This window comes from Sardina pilchardus, chromosome 1 (genome assembly GCF_963854185.1).
Source record: "Sardina pilchardus chromosome 1, fSarPil1.1, whole genome shotgun sequence".
Classification (NCBI taxonomy): Eukaryota; Metazoa; Chordata; class Actinopteri; order Clupeiformes; family Clupeidae; genus Sardina; species Sardina pilchardus.
In genome coordinates, this window is record NC_084994.1 from 21,864,447 (window position 1) to 21,884,015 (window position 19,569).

At 39.7% G+C, this 19,569-nt stretch overlaps 1 long non-coding RNA gene across 1 annotated transcript; it reads right to left on the reverse strand.

Moving 5' to 3' along the window:
* Positions 1 to 8,028: 8,028 nt before the first annotated feature.
* On the reverse strand, positions 8,029 to 18,313 carry LOC134080322 (uncharacterized). Its single transcript, XR_009939193.1, has 3 exons — positions 18,267 to 18,313; positions 9,008 to 9,043; positions 8,029 to 8,162 (listed from the first exon to the last, which is right to left on the reverse strand). It is a non-coding gene; the product is annotated as an uncharacterized LOC134080322 (long non-coding RNA).
* Positions 18,314 to 19,569: the final 1,256 nt, after the last annotated feature.

Sequence of the window (19,569 nt, forward strand, 5' to 3'; positions counted from 1 at the left end):
GAGAGCTGAGCAGAGAGCCGTATAATGCAGGTTCAATTTAACTGGCTGTCAATTAAACTTGATAGGACCTTGAGCAGCTGGCTCAAGGTGCAAATCAGTTTAATCAGCAGTGCAGTGTGATAGACCTCTGAAGTTCGCCTACAAAAAAGCTTGCCATATATAGGCAGTTGGCTTCAATTAACTCCCGGATCTCCTTATATGGGCAAAGAGGGCAGCTTCAGAGGTCTATGAAAAGTCAATGGGGAAAAATATTTTGCTAATATCTCAAAAAGTATCAAGTTTACAGAACTGAAATATACATAGACTTAATAAAGTTTGAACCAAGTTTCTACGATAAACGGTTGAAGCTGAATTTGACCTGGTTAGGAGAATAAGAAGAAGAAGAAGAAGAAGAAGATGCCTAGGGAGAACAGAACAGTGCATTTGCATGCACTGTAATAAAACAAACCTCAAAAACAATAGCATGAATTCGGGTAGCTCATTTGTTTCTGGTGTAGCGATAGCTTTGTTGTAACGGCATCTTTGTTATATTCTCCAACAACTAAATATTTGTTTTCCCAATAATAATTATTTCAGTATGTCAGTCTGTATGACTATGAGAACAATCTGTCAATCCAACAAGCCAAAGAATAGAATTCACAGATGACCGTGAATTCAAGTGAATTCTTGGAACTATCTGTACAACTGTCTGTTGTAATTATAGGGAACATTGGGATGTTATTTTCAAATGTGTAATAAATAATGGTGCACTGCTGGAATGAAAGATGAGCAAGATGTGCTTACCAGGCACCACTGCAGATTGGATGGAAGGTGGGGTGATTGAAGGCACCGGGGTAGAGGGGAGAGGTAGTCCGACTGCTTCCGCAGCTTGTTTCTGAAATTATTTTTCAGTTATTTTTCTTAAAAGCTTTGCAACTACATATCCACGAATGAAAAGACAAAACACTTGAGATGAACCCTTTTTAAGTTAATCTTTTCTTTAAGATTATCTAGGTGAGGTTAAAACTCCTTATTGAAATACTGGTCATTTTATACAGTAACTTACTCCAACAGGGCTGGATATGGGTTGTTGAAAAATATTTTACTCACTGGACGCCTGTGCCTCTTCAAAGGGGGAATCTTATCCAAATCCAGTCCAAGAAGGTCCCTCTTTGTGCTGAATGAGGAAGCCACCTTCGCCAAGGTTGGGTAATCTGAAAGAGATCAAAATGCATAAACAGCTACAACCACTCTTAGTCTAAAAGTCGTAGAGTATACCTGAAACAAACATCTGCATATATTTTCTGCTTGACTTTTATAATGGAATGGAATGAAAATGATTTTGGAAATAAAATTGGAATACAATATTGGAAATAAAATATATGATTTTGTCTTAATTGTCTTCTTTGGTTATCCATTACATCTCCCCCTCACATCCTGGTCACAAACTGTTCAACCTCCATCCCTCTGGTAACCCATACAGGGCACTGTTCATCAAAACCAGACGACACAAAGACAGCTTCTTCCCCCAAGCAATCACTCTGTTGAACACTCAGAAATACCCCCCCCCCCCCCCCCCCCCTTCCACTGATCATATTCAATCAACCTGTGTTGCTCATCTACTGTAGCCTAACTCATGTACTCTTCAATATTAGTTAGCAGCTACAGTATTTCTATTGCATTATCATTGCACTGAACTGCCTGTGCCTGTTGAGGTGTCCATGGCCATGTAATTATTCTTATACATTATTCTAATGTATAAGAATACACACAAACACAAATACACACAATATAGCTTCTTAACATTACTTTCAATGTATTATTTAAAGTTGAGCTTATTCGAATTAGCATTTATCATTATTAAGAGTGCATGACTACTTGAACTTGAACATGAACTTGAAGGTTACGTCACGTTTATGTCATTAGCATTTAATGTTTTCTCTTGAAAAACGAACTTAAAGTTAAGTTGACATCATCCTTGTTATATCCTACAACGATCGTGTATCGTTATAAACATCACGAATCACTATATACCTTAAAATTAATGAATATATTACCTCTTCTACCTGCCATTTTTAAATATCCCGCGGGTGTCCAGCTACAGGAAACGGAAATACGAACCGGCCTCCCATCGAACGAATCAGGGAGCGATCTTATGCATACTAATCAGGTGGAGTTACGATGTTGTGGTCCTGGAACACGGCCTCAACCATAGCTCCGTTTTTTACGCAGAGAGTTCCCTTCCCTGAACTTCCTTTTCTCAGCACTTCGGTCAAGTGTTTATTGTTGCTAGGTTACCAAAACCGTCTGCTGCCAGCATGTCTTTTTAGCATGTTTACCTAATGCTAGCTAACTAGCCAACGAGCTAACTGTCAGAGCAGAAGTTGTTCAGGACTCACTCGGCACACTAAAATATGACTTCGACAGACAAAAGGACCTCATTTGGCATTCAAATAACATAACAAGTGGCCCGCCATCATTTGGAAGCTAAACCACGTAGCACTAGCATGACAGTTGTGTTTATCAGTTTATCTCCGAGGTCCAAGGCATGCTTAGAACTAACGTCATTGTTCACTACCAAATTGCGTGTGACGTGCTGCTAGGCAACGCCTCCCATAACTCGCCTCTGAACCCGGCTTCAAACAACCCCGGGACCAAAACCAAGGGGGCAGCGAACGTTCTGAGAGTGTAGACAGCATGGCGGCCGCCATGCTAACGAGAAGACCGTGGCTAGCTGGCCATTCCATTGAATCCTATGGGGCGTAAGCGCCACTTTCACATCAAATTACGTTAGAGCTGAGGCGTTTTAAGCCTTTATATGAACATTTTCTATTGTCGGGGTACATGCTACATTGTGAAATGGACATAATAATCTCGTAACTGTCTTATCGGCTGAGTAATTAACGTTTTTCCGAAGTCAATGCTAAAGTGTTAAAGGCGCATGCGTCCAGCGAGAGTAAAGCGTCGCCATAGGTCAGACTCGGTCAGACTACGTGCCTACGTCACATGTACGACAACTGAGCCTGCGCAGGAGACCTATGACGGAATAAGAAGACCTAAAAAAACCGTTGAAATTTGCTTCCTCGGTCTCTGCTGCCGTCTACGTGATAGCTCTGTCCATATCTTTTACTGTCTATGACCAAAACACGTCTACCTTTCACATTGCGAAATCCCCTGAACCCGCTATTTCTTAAACGCTAATGTATCGTTTCTGAATGTGAAAGGGGCTACTTACTCCAGCACAGAAACAAAAAAGCCCATTTCGCTGACACACACGTCACGAGTTGCCAGTCATGGAAATTACAATGTCTCACGTAAACAACGGACCGTTTCAAGATTGTTCATGTTTGATAAACATGCTGAGTCTGACACACATGCACCCATGTTGGTAAGCAGGCTGTTACAGTCACGTAACGTTGCATAGGCTAGGCTACTCAACAACCGCGGTTGCCTAGCGCTTCTGTTGCCTGATCAGGCCGACACACACGTCGGTAGCATTCTGTTAAAATGTACATTTAAAACAGCGGCTCTTCACTCTGGACATCGGCTACCGGCATAACATTCATTCAAACATCACTCCGAGTTCATAGGACTGGCATATGGCCATGGTCATGCGGTTAACTTTAGGCTATAATTTCCCAACAACAGCAAAAACGCACGGGTATGTAATGTGTCTAATATTGCCATTAGCTGCAACTCAAACGCCCTTCACTTTTTTACTTTGCAAAGACAAAGACGACTGGTCTTCAATCAGCCAAAGAGGACACATGTAACCCCTCTCCTAGTTACTCTCCACTGGCTCCCTATAGTAGCCAGAATTAAATTTAAATCTCTCACTCTGGCCTATAGGACACTGACTGGATCTGCTCCCAGCTACTTCAGTTCTTTAATCACGATGTACATTCCCAACCGCCCATTGCGATCTTCTGAGGAGCGTCTGTTATGTCGACCAACCATACATGCTAGGTCAAATTGTAGATCCTATTCTTCAGTGGTTCCGTGTTGGTGGAATGAGTTGCCCAGTGCTCTCCGTTCCAGCAACAGCTTTGGATCTTTTAAGAGGGGTCTTAAGGCATATTTATTTAATATGCACTTAGTCCTTTGAGTTTGTGATGTGTTATGGTTTGTATAATAGTATTGTTTTGTTATAATTTGTCTATTGATAGAATTTGAAATTTATTTTGCTATTGTCCTTAAATTTGGCCATACCATGCTTTAGTTATTATTATTATATATAATTAACTGAGTGACTTATTTGATTGCTATTCTCATTTCACTGTTTTATTTCTCATTAGGTTAGTGCTTAAAATTATTGTTTTACTGATAATGTTACTATTCTCCCTAGTTTGTAATTGTTCACTGTTAATTTAATTTGTATTGTTATTTATTTGTATGTCGCTTTGGACAAAGGCGTCTGCTAAATAATCATAGCCAAATAGCCAAAAAGCTCTAACTGCACGGGCCTGATTCTACATCATCACCAATCTAACATGATCTACCTGCATCAATGTCATTGGGTAGCATGTTTCTTGGAAAACAATGTTTGCACGGGCACTGCCCTAGTCAATTTAAATTATATGAAATATACAGTGTAGTTCTCCTCGAGCTAAGTGAGGAAGACAAACCTTTATTGGAATCATACAATAGAATAAACAACCCCACAAACACAGTTAATAATAGTAATAATAATAATAATGACTTAAATTTCTACAGCGCCTTTCAGGACACCGAAGGCCGCTTGATAAAAATAAACTTGGCATAGCACTACCATTATTGCCCTTTTGTATTCCAAGAAGGTCTATGTCCATGTGAATGTTCGTATTTTCAAGATGCGAGTTGCCTTTCACAGTAGTGTCCTTTCCAATGCTGAATGTTTTTAACTCTAGTTGGAATACATAAAATCACAGTGAGAGTGGAATACCAGTACATATTTATTCAATACAGATATAACAAGTAAATGCTTAAAACCATAATCAAGGGTCATAGTGTAACTAGCTAAGTTACAGTATATACCTCAAGCAGGATGTCCACAAATCCTGAAATACTGTATGGTATATTGGTATTGAGATTTAAGTTTTTGTGGTCACAAACAGCATGTGAAGCAATTATTATTCCAGTCATGAGCATGAATAACTTCATCATATGAATTAACAATATTATTTTGTACTTGCTCATTTTGTGCTTCACCACTAACTGACTGTACTGCACTGTACGTGTCCTTCAAGTGTACTAGATGTCTAACATCTTAGAACAAAGATATCACTGATAATGGAGCACCTGTTTTGTTGCCAGTGAGGTTGTTGACATGCTCAGTAAATGTGTGTTTGACCAGAGCCGACGCCAAGCTTTCTACTGAAGAGAGCATGTTATTTGCATCAGCCACTGGGTCTGCATTGACCTTGGATACCGCATCCAATGTATCTGCAAGGGCCTCGAACAAGAACAGCACAACCTAGTGGAGAGTCATTCATCAGGAAATTGGTAGACTGACTGACTCGATAACCTGCCTGACTAACTGAAAGATTGGTAGATTGACTATAATGAATTGATTCGTATCGAATCGTCATTGGTGAATTGACTGATTCAGTGATTAGCGATTAATTCACATTGCCGGCTTGCTCGAACATAAGAGTTGAATATTTGGCCTGTATGGTATGGAAATTAACAAGATTTAATTAAAACCTTATTATTTTATCAACAACATAATGTAGGCCTATGTATAATATTATATTATATCATATTATATCATACTATATCACATTATAAATTACATATATTATAAATATTTTTAATATTCAGACAGAAATCCAATTGGTTGAATGTTTGAATCCCCCCCCCCCCCCCCCCCCCGTTTGATACCCCCCATCAACCATCAATCCATCAAGCATCCATCAATTCAAATATGCCATGCATGACACATACATACACTTACAGAAGGCTGCAGGATGATGTCCTCTCCTAGACTCTGGGCCAGTCTGTTTATTTTGTCCATTTGACAGACACTGACCTCTTGGTCCTAAGATACAGAGTCCATTTTTGGTTAAGATGAGAAGGTCTAACAAGGTGTTTTCTTGTAGTTTAGAATGTTTAGAATGTTCTCAAAATACATGATTGGAAAATGATTAACTCACTTTTATTATGCCGTTCACTCACTCACTCACCCATACATACAGTGCATACATACATGTACATACATACATACATACCTTACAGTCTTCTTTAGTTACACCTGGAAATGAAAACAGATATTTAAAGGCAGAAGAGAGTAACTAAAGTTGAACCTTCAGGTGGAAACTAGAAAAGTGGGCTTGCAAAAATGCTAACTATGCTAACAATACTAACTAGGCTAACAATGCTAACCAGGTTGATGAGCAAACTTAGCTGATGATTTCTAGCATTTATGCTAAAAATGCTAACTTTGCTAACCATGCTAACCAGGTTGATTAGCTAACTTAGCTGATGATTTCTAACATTTATGCTAAAAATACTAACTATGCTAACCATGCTAACAATGCCAACCTAGCTAATGACTTCTATTATGTCAACAATGCTTTTAAAAACACAGGCTGCAAAAAAAATACCAAAAAAAATATTTCCCCATTCATTTCAATGGGACCGAAAACCCGGCGAAAAACGGGAATACCGGAAAAACGTCAACCGGAAGCCATCCGACATTAACAAGCACACTACACCGGATCGGGCCTGATTTTTTAGTGTTGGTACTACGTGGATAGCTCAAATGCTCTAGGAGAAGAGGCGTCTTAAAAGAAAGTGGGTGGAATAACTAGAAATGTGCATCTCCCCGGAGGATCTTTCCGGGTCCAACGGCTTTCAAATTTACATGTTATTCTCCATAGACAGTGAAATAAACTATTGTTTTCTGCTATTCTGACTAGACTTTAAGAAAATTGTCATCTTATACGGACTTGTTGCCTCAACCTAATCAAATCTATGTTTTTCGTTGATCACGCAGTACCGAGCTAGCACGGGTAAGAGCTCCAGCCCAAAATAGCAAACAGTGAGTTAGCATAGGGCCTACAGCCATACGCTTTCAAATTCGCATTTTTAAGCCACTAACATTGCTCAAAACAGCGCCAAACCTCGTCAGCAACTTGCTCTAGGTGTCTACACATAAAATATAGCACCAATCAGTCTGTAAACGTTGGAATAGTTTGTATACAGTTAGAATTAGTTCGAGACAGCAACCCTATCTGAAGCACAGAAACGTCACGCAAGATCTCACACGGAAGCACGGGAACTATTGTCGGAAGGGACGGGTAGACAAAATCACATTTTTAAACCACTAACATTGCTCAAAACAGCGTCAAACCTCGTCAGCAACTTGCTCTAGGTGTCTACGCATAAAACGAAGCACCAACAACTTCGTTCACGAATCCAACGTTTAGAAAAGAAGACTGTTATGGACACTTACCCCTTCCAGCTCCTCATGAAGGAAAGTCCGTGATTATCACGCAATGCTCCCGTGTGAGATCTCGCAATGTCTCGAACTAATTCTAACTGTCTAATTATCTTTATTGCCAATCATTTGGCCTTATTTGGGAAACTGCATTAAAAATCCCATCTTCAAACTTACTCCTTGAATCCTTCTGAGTGTGAACACCTTGCTCAACACGCATCACCACATCTACCCTTAACATGCAATAATAAAAAAAAGGAAAAGAATGATCTAGTGAGTGCAGTTCTTTTTGCACATTATAATTGGATACTTTTAACTCACACCCGAAGAAGCAAAGAGATCTTTTGGAGTTTGAGCCGTCTCTCTGCAATATTATGATGATAACTTTAACAAAATATTGTTCTCGTTAATATGAATGACGACGTTCACACATAAACTATAATGATAACGACATTAAGAACGATATTGGATCACTTTCAAAGCAATTTTCAGAACAATATAAACAATGAAACAATAAAAAGCTACCAGCCAATCAGACCCCTAAATAGAAAAGACAATTCTACAGGACAACTGTTTTTTACTTAACCCAGTAAAAATACTTATGTCTTACCAAAACAGATTTCCCAAGGGCCAGGTAAGTATACTTTTCCACACCATGGAATGTTATGGTAATCAATGGTGGTGCATTCCATGTACTCAACATGTTTATACATAAAAGGAAATACACATTCAGCACCTACAGCATTTCTCCAAATGGTAGAGTTGCCTGTAAAAAAAAAACAGATTAAAGTCAAAGTCAATTCAGCTTTATTGCTAATTACTCCATGCAGTATGTAACAGCAAAATGACGTTAATTGGTGGGGTTTTGAGCAAGACTGTTTATTCATTATCACTGAATGGGCTTACCATTATTATTACATATTATATTATATTATATTATACTGTATGTTATATGTGATGTGTGATGTGTTATATGTATGAGACTGTGATATTAACTTGAAATTATATGATATGATTAACTTGATGAATTTGATATATCAAATGCTGCTGTCTTTTATGGAATGGAATGACATGTGTGAAGAAGAATATCCTTTACAGGACAATAAAGACTCTATCCATCTACAATGAATGTTAAGGGGGCAAGGTCTAACTAACAATGTTTGGTGATATCACTAACAATGCTAAATATATAAAACACACTTCTGTGGAAGGTGTGGTGAAAGTTTCTACAGATAAACCAAAGTATTGTAAACTTGTCCAGAGAGATTATAACAAGACCTGTATCTGCAGGGAGAAAATTCCCTGCCTTCCTGGTCCGGTATCGTCCAATCAGCATGTGTGTTCTTGCAGCGCTGAGCAGATCTGGCTAAATGTAAGGCATGTCTGTTTGAAAGATTCAGCCATATCTGCATAACACTGCAAGATCAAACGCACCTGCTGATTTGACGATATATGATTTACAGTCGTTTACCAGTCTGATTGTAGCTAGTATTCAACAGTACACAATAAAAAAGCAATCACACTGTAGCTCATATAGGGGACTTCAGGTAGCCTAATTCTAATATGGAATATAAAATGTACCTAGTTGATGCTTGGATTTTATTTACTTACCAAAGAGGAAAATGGCCAAAAAGCAACTCAAATTCACTATACAAAAAGAAAATACAGTATAGCATCAGTAAGCACCCACATTATGTGGAGTATGATTATTACATTTTGTTTACAAGTATGTTACACTATTGCATTTTAGGGTCCACACTCTCAAATAAAGCATCAAATTCCATTCAGCCAATGCCAGAATGCTCTGTGAATGCCAGCCTTGTAATAAATACAGTGATTAATGTTTCAACAACACATTGTTTTCCCATGTTTAACTATTGCAATTTCCTACTACTCATCTGGGAATGATGGTTTAATCATTCCCAGATCAATCAAATTCAGGCTTATTGGCCATGTATACTTGCGTACACAAGGAATTTGGTCTCTGCATTTATTCCAATTTGTGAATTAGTGAACACACAGTGAAGTGAAGCACACACTAACACCAGAGCAGTGAGCTGCCTGCCCAACAGCGGCGCTCGGGGAGTAGTGAGGGGTTAGGTGCCTTGCTCAAGGGCACTTCAGCCATGGACTGGTTGGGGAACCGGCAACCCTCTGATTACAAGCCCGAAGCCCTAACCAGTAGGCTACAGCTGCCTGTTTAAACAAACCTGTAATGTCCTATAGCCTAGTCAAGTCAAGTCAAGTTTATTTATATAGCGCATTTCATACACAGAGGTCATTCAATGTGCTTTACATAAACAAAAACCAAACAGTAATAGCAGATAAAAGCATAGATGAGCAAAGAGGAATAATAATAATAATAATAGTAATAATGATAAAATAAAAAAATAAAAAGAAAGCAATAAAGAATAATTAACATAAAAGACATAAGGTGGAATAACAAGAAGACAGGTCTGTTTTTAACAGATAGACTTTGCCAGAGTCTAATTTAGCAAACCAGTGATAGTGATCCTTCTCAAACACCCAGAGCTGTTGCCACTCTTTGGAGATTCGTTGACGTAGGCCCATCTGTGTGCGCACACAATATTTCCTTTCTTACTGGGGAGACCTTAATGTCCAGGGCCGATAGCTCAGCCGTCCCTGACGCTGACTACCACCCAACAAAAACTATCCCCAAACGGGGGCCCTACTCACCTGAATCTCCCTTTGCCCAACCAGGGGCAGAACGTAGTACTTAAAAGGAACAAACCAGTACTACTCACCATGAGTGCAATTCTCCGGCATGTTGAGGGATCACACACATCAGGTTTCAATTTCCAAAACAAAATAAAAACTTTTAAGGAAAGCATAACATCATTTAAAAATAAAGATTCATAAAGAAAGCATAAAAGACTCAAGGTGAAATAATTAAGACATTTAGCAGAAAGCATCTGAGAACAATTTTGTCTTAAGTCTAGATTTAAAACTGGCTGCAGTTGGGGCCTTTTTAATGTCATCTGGAAGTTGGTTCCAAAGCTGAGCTGCATAGCAGCTAAAAGCTGCTTCACCATGTTTAGTTCTAACAGCGGGTTTTACTAACAGGTTTTTCTCCTGAGACCTGAGAGGACGAGAAGGTGTGTACTGCTGAAACATGTCTGATAGGTATTTAGGTCCTGCTCCATTTACTGATTTATAAACAAGCAGTAGTGCTTTAAAGTCAATTCTGTGACTTACTGGAAGCCAGTGCAGAGATTTAAGAATTGGAGTAATGTGCTCAGTTCTTTTTGTTTTTGTGAAAACCCTAGCTGCTGCATTTTGAATCACCTGAAGCTGTTTGATAGTCTTTTTAGGAAGGCCTGTGAACAGTCCATTGCAGTAATCAACCCTGCTAGAGATAAATGCAAGAATGAGTTTTTCTAAATCATGTTTTGACATTAGCCCTCTCAGTTTGGCAATATTTTTGAGGTGATAAAAAGCTGATTTAGTTATCATTTTCATGTGGCTGTTGAAATTTAGATCACTGTCGATTAATACACCAAGATTTTTAACAGTATCCTTTGCTTTCAATCCTTTTGTGTCAAGGAGAGTGGCAACCTTAAGTCTTTCCTCCTTTTTACCAAATACAATGACTTCAGTTTTTTCTTTGTTCAGCTGAAGAAAATGTTGAGACATCCAAGTGTTGATTTGTTCTATACACTGACACAGAGAATCAAGGGGACCATAGTCGTTAGGAGACAGAGCTAAGTAGATTTGTGTGTCATCTGCATAGCTATGATATGAAATCAAATTATTTTGGATGATTTGTCCAAGTGGGAGCATATAGAGGTTGAATAATAGTGGCCCCAAGATCGACCCCTGGGGAACACCACAGGTCAAGGACGTTGGTGTTGAGGTACAGTTGCCGATGGCAACAAAGAAGCTCCTCTGTTGTAGATATGATTTGAGCCAGTTGGTAACTATGCCTGTAAATCCAACCCAGTGTTCTAGTCTGTGTAGTAAAATATTGTGGTCAACAGTGTCAAATGCTGCACTAAGGTCCAATAGCACTAGGACTGATGTTTTACCAGAATCTGTGTTGAGACGTATGTCATTGAAAACCTTAATGAGAGCTGTTTCAGTGCTGTGATTTGCCCGAAAACCAGACTGAAAGTAATCAAAATACCCATTTGACGTTAAGAAGGTTGTTAGTTGATTAAAGACTACTTTTTCAATAATTTTGCCAATAAAAGGTAGATTTGATATGGGCCTGTAATTGTTTAGCTTGGAGGCATCTAGGTTATTCTTCTTGAGCAGTGGCTTTACAACAGCTGTTTTTAGGGACTTAGGAAAAGTGCCAGACAGCAGTGATGCATTTACAATGTGAAGGACATCTGCGGCTATAAGGTGAAAAACAGTTTTGAAGAAATTTGTAGGCAGGGTGTCTAAGACACACGTGGAGGAGCTGAGAATCTGTACTGTTTTTTCAAGTGTTTCGTAGTCTATTAAATTGAACTCTGACATCAAGTTAAGTTTCCCTCTATTTGTAGCTGGAAGTTCCGGGTGTTGAATGAGTAATTTAGCAGATATATTGAGTCTGATTTTGTCAATCTTACCTTTAAAAAAAGATGAAAACTCATTGCATTTATTAGTTGAGAGAAGTTCGGGTGCTAATTGTGAGGGAGGATTAGTTAACTTATCTACAGTGGAAAATAAAACACGAGTGTTATTTGAACTTCTACTGATGATGTTAGAAAAGAATGATTGTCTTGCTTTGCATATTTCGGAGTTATATGTGCGGAGCATGTCTTTATGGATTTCATAGTGGATCTGAAGTTTGCATTTACGCCATTTTCTTTCAGTCTTCCTACACTCTCTTTTTAGGAGTTTAACCGCAGGAATCTGCTTCCATGGTGCTTTCTGTTTCTCCTTAACTTTCTTGACTTTTAATGGAGCAATGTCATCCATAATACTTGCCATTTTTGCATTAAAATCCAGTGATCCAGTAAGTCTTCTACAGAGTCTGACAGATTACTTGACGCCTGTGAGAGTGCTTGCTCAAAAAGAACACTTGTCTGTTCATTTATGACTCTCCTTTTTACCAACATAGATCTGTTCTGACTGTGTGGAGACATAGACACATCAAAAAACACGCAGAAATGATCGGATAACGCCAGGTCTTTAACAGCTGTAGAAACATTGAGACCCTTTGTGATAACGAGGTCGAGTGTATGGCCTTGAGAGTGTGTTGGCTCCTGTATATGCTGTGTTAGGGAGAAAGTATCGATTAGTGCAATGAATTCCTTGGCATAATTGTTTTCAGGATTATCCACATGCAGGTTTAGATCCCCTGATATGATAAGACAGTCAAACTCTATGCAAATGACTGATAGCAGTTCACCTAGCTCTTCAAGAAAGACTTTAGCTGAATGTCTTGGAGGCCTGTAAATAGTCAGTAGTAAAATCTGAGGAGAAGACTTAATGCTTGCACATAGATATTCAAATGAAGTAAATTCACCAAATGATGACTGATTGCACTGAAAGGATGCCTTGAAAATTGTCGCTATCCCCCCTCCTCTTTCATTTGCTCTGGTAGCACTCAAAAAACTGAAATTTGGGGGAGCTGATTCAATGAGGGTAGCAGCACTGTTTGCTTGGTCTAACCATGTCTCAGTTAAAAGTAAAAAATCAAGTTTGTGTGTGCAAATAAGATCATTAATTAAGAATGATTTGTTTGAAAGAGATCTGATATTTAGGAGCGCTAGTTTTGCTGTAAGGATTGGGGAGCTGTGATCCACTGGGGAAATCTGAGGCTGTAGTGGTACGGATAGGAGATTTGACTGGTTTACCCTGTAGTCTCGATGTACTTGTCTTCTATTTCTTGTCAAAACAGGAATAGAGAATGACATAGGCTTACTGGGTCCCGGCATCTTCTCAAAAGTACTATCACTACCATCTCTATTGCAGGGACCCTCAGAACATCACACAAAACTCTCATATTCATCATATAATTGTCCAGTGCAGCTGCCATCAGTATTTACCAGCTGAGAATATGAACTACGGTGTGGAGGTGCAGTGCGCTTCAGTGCTAAAGATCTCGGGGTGCTAAAAATCAGCCTGGCTATTGGTAGGAGTCTCTCCATTTTTGCCGGGAACATCATGTGCTTGGATGGGGATGGTGATGGGTATGAAGGGGATCCTGAGGAGTTAGTGGTGGGGTGGTTAATGGGTGTGAGTAGTGATGTGAAATCTGGTCCAGAGTCTCCATCTGCCTGCGGAGGTCCTGGGATGTTGTTGTCCTTCTGAGGTCCTGAGGGGGTTGTTTCTTTGCTTTCAGCAAGTGTTCCAGTGTATTCCATGTTGTTGTGGCTTTGTGGTGGCAAGGAGTCAGAGGTGGGGAGAGGCACTGGTACATGACCCTTCCTTTCTGATAGCCCCCCAGCAGCTTTGATAGGTGCTATCTCCTCCTGCCCATTACATCCATTTGTTTGCTGAGATTGCGCAGAGTTTGACGCCAGTGATTGACTGTGAATCATTTCAGCAGTACCCGCCTTATCAGGTCGAGTCGACATGGCTGGGCATTGCTGTTCTGGTTGTTTATGTTTCTCCAAGGTCTGCATGTTGATGTCCTCAGTGTGTTCCGTCTGTGTGGCTACTGAGCGCTTATCAGAGGCTTGGCTCAAGGTTGGCAGAGAAAATGTTGGGTGCGAGAGAGAGAGGTGATAGTTTTGGGTTAAGATCTTGGCCCCAGTCCAACTCAGCTCTGTGCTCTTTGGTCTGAAATATTCCCTGTGATTCCAGAAAAGGTTGAAATTGTCAATAAAATTCATCCCAATTGAAAAACATGTCTTTGCGAGCCAGGTGTTCAAACTGAATAGTCTGGTAAAAACAAAGCTTCCCTCTGCTGGGAGTGGGCCACTGATGAAAGTTTGTAATCCAAGCCCAAATAGGGCAGTGAAAAGTTCCCTGAAATCTTCTTGGACATACAGTTGTTCTTTGTAAATGTCATTTGCACCAACATGCACAATAATGCGCTTGATAGTTGCATATTTTGACACCAGTTCTGTCAGTTTGTTTTTTGCGTCAGACACTGAAACATTTGGGAAACAACATACAACCATCCTATCCCCATTTAAAAGTCTCACAGCTGAGTCGCCTAGAACGAGGGTTGTGGGATGAACAGGTGCCGATTGTTGCTTCTTGTCTGTGCCCATCTTTCTATTGTTGTGGTTTGATCGCTGCCTGCTTTGAGTTTTTTCCCTGGGAAATTCCTCTCTCTCTCCTCTCTCCTGGAGGCATTCAAATCTGTTCCATAGTTTTAGGGGCTCTGGGTCTCCCCTAGGGCCACAGGCCCTATTGCAGTTTGCTGGCCTGGAGTTAACATCTGAGTTTACTGGTGTAGAGGTACGTACAGTTCTTGTATTACGTTTTTTGCTTTTTGGCCTGTGCCAAGGCTCGGAACTCTCATTTTCCTTTGTGAGGTCGATGCATTCAATGCTATTGGACTGTTGAGTTACATTCACTGCATTTCCAGTTGTCGCTGTACTCACTTCATGAGATGTCTTTCGTAGTTCATCCGTCTTTGATGAAAGGGCATCAATCTTTGATTCCAAAGCAGAAATCCTCTGTTCTAGCTCAGTACATTTTCTACATGATCTCCTGCGTCTCGGGCCGGAGGAGTGCATGTTGTTCAATCCAACATCAAGGTGACTTGCCGTTTAAAGTAAAAATTAACTACTAAAGTTTCACTGTCTTTACTAACCTAGTTTGTAAATGAAATAAAAGAAAGAAAAAGAATAGAAATTGCTAAAGGGATAGGTGAAGCAGGAGCAGCGAGAAATGCGTCCTACTCGCTTGAGTAGGAGGAGGTGTGCAAAAGGTGCACAAAAGGCTCATAGGAGGTGTGCCTAGGTGCACAAAAGGCTCATACTGTACACACATTTATTTCCGGTGGAAATTAAACTGTTGTAACGGCATCTTCTGTTACATTATGCTCGTTAAATCTTCCACTCTGACACTGAATATCTTGTTCAACTAATAATAACAATTTCAACACATACAGTATAAATCTTTCTTTGTCGTAACGTGCTGATTCCCAGGTGCAGCATCCAACCGGGTCCGTGTAGACACTAAGGGCCAGATGTACTAACACAGCGCTAACAGCGAGCTTTAGTATACGCAGAATGCGACCGCTGTGCTTTGCTATATTGCGTGGAATTTACTAAGCTGTCACTTCATTACGTTAACTGCGGTCATCCCCGCCCGTTCCCGCCCCCTCTACAACGCTAGTTGCATGTGCAGAGCTCAAAACACAAGCGCAGTTGAATATTGCAATATTAAAAAGAATCAAAGTTTAGCAATCATAAATGATACAAAGAGATGTCAATGAGCAGCGACAGACAGAGTGGGCCTAGAAGTTCTACTTATCCACTTAAAAAAATACTTGTGAACTATTTATTGCAGATAGACTTACAGTAGCCTACTGCCTGTCTAACAGATTGGGAAGTGTAGGCTATGTCATGAAAGAGAAAATACGATTTTAGAGAGGCAAACAAATGTTAAGGTTGCTTTTGACATAGTATAATGAAGAAAACTGATGCTCTGAATATTGATTCAGCTGACTCTAAACGTTTTTCTAATAGACGCATTTAACCGCAATTGGATTACACCTGCTTTCAGAAGGCGGAAGTTTTTCAACGCAAAATAGAGGTGCGCTGTTTTCATACATATGGCGGAATACTTAATCAATCGCTATTAGCACCTCTCCTCCCCTGTACTTGCGCGTTACACCCATTTTCAGCTGATCCGCCCAGGAATTAATATGCATGACACGGAAAAGCGCAAATAGCCATTCTAAGCTCCCACGGCAGGCAGTCTGTGCGTTTCCCTCATTGCGGCTTGTTTGTACATATCCTCCCCATGTTTATACACGCACGTTACGCCTGAAATGGGCGCAAAACGTTAGTACATCTGGCCCTTAATTGCATTACCAATAGCGGTATGCGCAAACACACCTGGCTCCATCAGAAACACACGAGCGTACAGAGAGCCTTTCCTGCATGTAGCCTATTGTTAATATTATTAATTATTAATCTTTCCTGTGTGTGTGTCATCATACACCTTCTGTGTGCGCATGTGGGGAATCCTGTGCCAGTTGACATTGGCCGGGTTTCCCAGATTCGTTAAGAAGCTCTTAAGTATTAAAAACGTAAGAGCGCTCCTAAGAAGTGCTTAGCACTTTAGAGCTTCTTAACGGATCTGGGAAACCCGGCCATTTGTGTGTCAGTGTCTCAGGGTGAGACACTAAAGGTCAAAGAGCCAAACAGGACTTCAGTCAAGGGGCATTTCATTTTTGTCTCCCTGAAATTGTTCAATTGCTTTTGAAGACATTGTGTAAAATCATTGATTTTCCTGTTGTCAGCAACAACCCAGCACAGCTCTGTGTTCTTGAGAGTGCCTGAGAACTTAAAGCCCCATGAACAAAGAATAAACACTTTACATTACAGATCGGTAATAAGTGGGTAATGTTATGGTAATATGTATGCAATTTAATGGTAATAATGTTTTTAAACCACATATTACAAATAATTAATGTGTGATTTCTAGACAATTACTGTGCAATTACCATACAACAACAATGCAAATAACTTGGATTTAAGGGTAAAATAAAATGGTGATAACTGCAGTAAATATGTACTTACTGAAGCAACACATGTTTAGGATTTACTTATTGTGACATAATATGTGACCTGTTATTTGTTGTAATGATGAAATAAATGAGGTAATTTCACAATAACTACATGGTATCAGGGCTGTAAAATACTGTTTTGTCTTTTCGAAAGGTTTTCTGTAAGGTGGGGAGTTGTTGAAATCCTTTCGAAAAAACAAAACATTATTTTACATAACAGCTAAAATGTCACATTTTACCATCAAACTAACTACTACATAAACTTTGACCACTGTGTAATTGTGCCATGCACTTACTATATGTAATTTAGTCCTTCATAGAACCATCATGTTGGTATTATTACAGAAATATATGTCACAATAAGTAAATCCTAAATATGTATTGCTTCAGTAAGTACATATTTACAGCAGGTACGCATTATGATCTGAGGGGGCAAGATTTTTTTGGAATGTTTTTCCTGCTTAGAAATAGTCACTTTGACATAATTAGTGAAAATTTGTAAAAATATTTTTAAAATGTTGCCTTTTTATACAAAAAAAATAAGGAATATTTGTTAAGAACATATTTTTATATAGCCAGAGACATAGAACGCAGAATTATGTAAGTTTTTAACACCATAATGTTATCTATTTTTTGCAAAAAAGTATCATATAATTTTCACCCGTTGCCCTCAGGCAACATTGTACCACGGTGGAACACTATCATAATCAAACCAAAATATGTTCAAATCATCATGAATATTATTTTAAATGACTATTTATTGAAAATAAAAGTGGAAAAAAGTGTTACAATGAGTAAAAAACACCCTCCAACCCCTCAATTATATAAAGTATGGCCTACTGTGATTCCATTACGGTACAATGTTGCCTGAGAGTCCCTGAGCCACACCCTAGGCTACTGAGTCTGTCTCTCAGTAAAGGTATCAATTCTACAGGTAGTTGCCAAATTTCAAGAGTTTTAGAGCATGCCAAGTTGGTGAAAAAGGGACCAACATTTCCAGTATGAGGATTCCACTATAATGGTAATCTGAGCAAAAACAATATGGCCTTGCACCTACAGTGCAGCCACTTCAGTGGCCGCACCTCGGTGCTCGGGCCCTAATAATGATAATAATCTGAGCAAAAACAATAGGGCCTTGCACCTACGGTGCAGCCGCTGCTTCAGCGGCCGCACCTCGGTGCTCGGGCCCTAATAATAGTAAAAATAATAATAATAGATACTTACAAAGACGGTGGCACATCATCACCCTCATTGTAGTGCGACACAAGTTGTCTGCAGGTACTTGTTGGTACACAATGACAGTATCACCCTCAGGGAAGAGCAGTGACAGAGGTCTTATCAGACCATCTGATGTAAAGCATGGAGTGATCTGGAGCACCCAACACACACACACACACACACACACACACGTCTTTGTTTTATGCTCCATCAGATACCCTTAGATACAGTGGACCACAACAAACACAGCACAGGAAATGCAGATCTGTATCTTTGCTTGAACAGATCATATGCAAACTACTCACGCTCCAGGCTTGTCCCCTGAGCACCAGCCTTTCAGTGACTTCCTTTTCCTTTTTTATTTTTTTATTTATCTACTTTTTATTCAATCATGAACTGGACATTCCACGGATGAGGGCATCACATATGACATTCAGAGATAATCAGTCCCTTATCTACTACATCCTGGTTTTCTCATTACATATTTTCTCTGTAATTATAATTGAAGCTAAATAATACATCATTATAAAAAGATAAAATACAATTAAATATTGTTAGCGGACAATACTGGTATTTATTTGTTACAGTTCTTGCCTGTGTGTTTAGCAGATGTTATGGAGTGGCAAACACAACTGTTGATATCATCGAAATTCCTGGTTGACTGAGTAACTGTATCCATTACAGACAGCAGTGTCAATTGTATATTTTTTATTTTGATTCATATAAATACATCAGAATGTGACTGAACTGAACTGCAAATGAAAGGAAAGACACACACACACACACACACACACACACACACACACACACACACACAGGATAATGGACTCGGACAAGGAGAGGGTGTGGCTGTGATCTACAGTTGACCCGCAGCATCAATTCCGGGCTTGGCCTCCTAACTCCTCCTCAGGTTCTCATACATGTCCTCAGCACTGTCCCAGGCTTCCTCATCCGTGACCTTTACAGCCTAGGGGAAGACAGACTGGCATGGTTCTGACACTAGCACACACACATACACACACACACACACACACACACACACACACACAGGAATACATACAGCACACACACACACACACACACACACACACACACACACACACACACACACACACACACACACACACACACACACACACACACACACACACACACACACATGCCCACTTGACAGCGGGAGTGATGGAACTAATGACTGGCCTTTGGCCATACAGTATAGCAACCATCCATTTAGAGCTAGTAATGGCAGCTTGTCCTTCAAGTTGGGAAATGAGTTGATATGTGGCCAGGAACACGTAGTTCTTCAAAC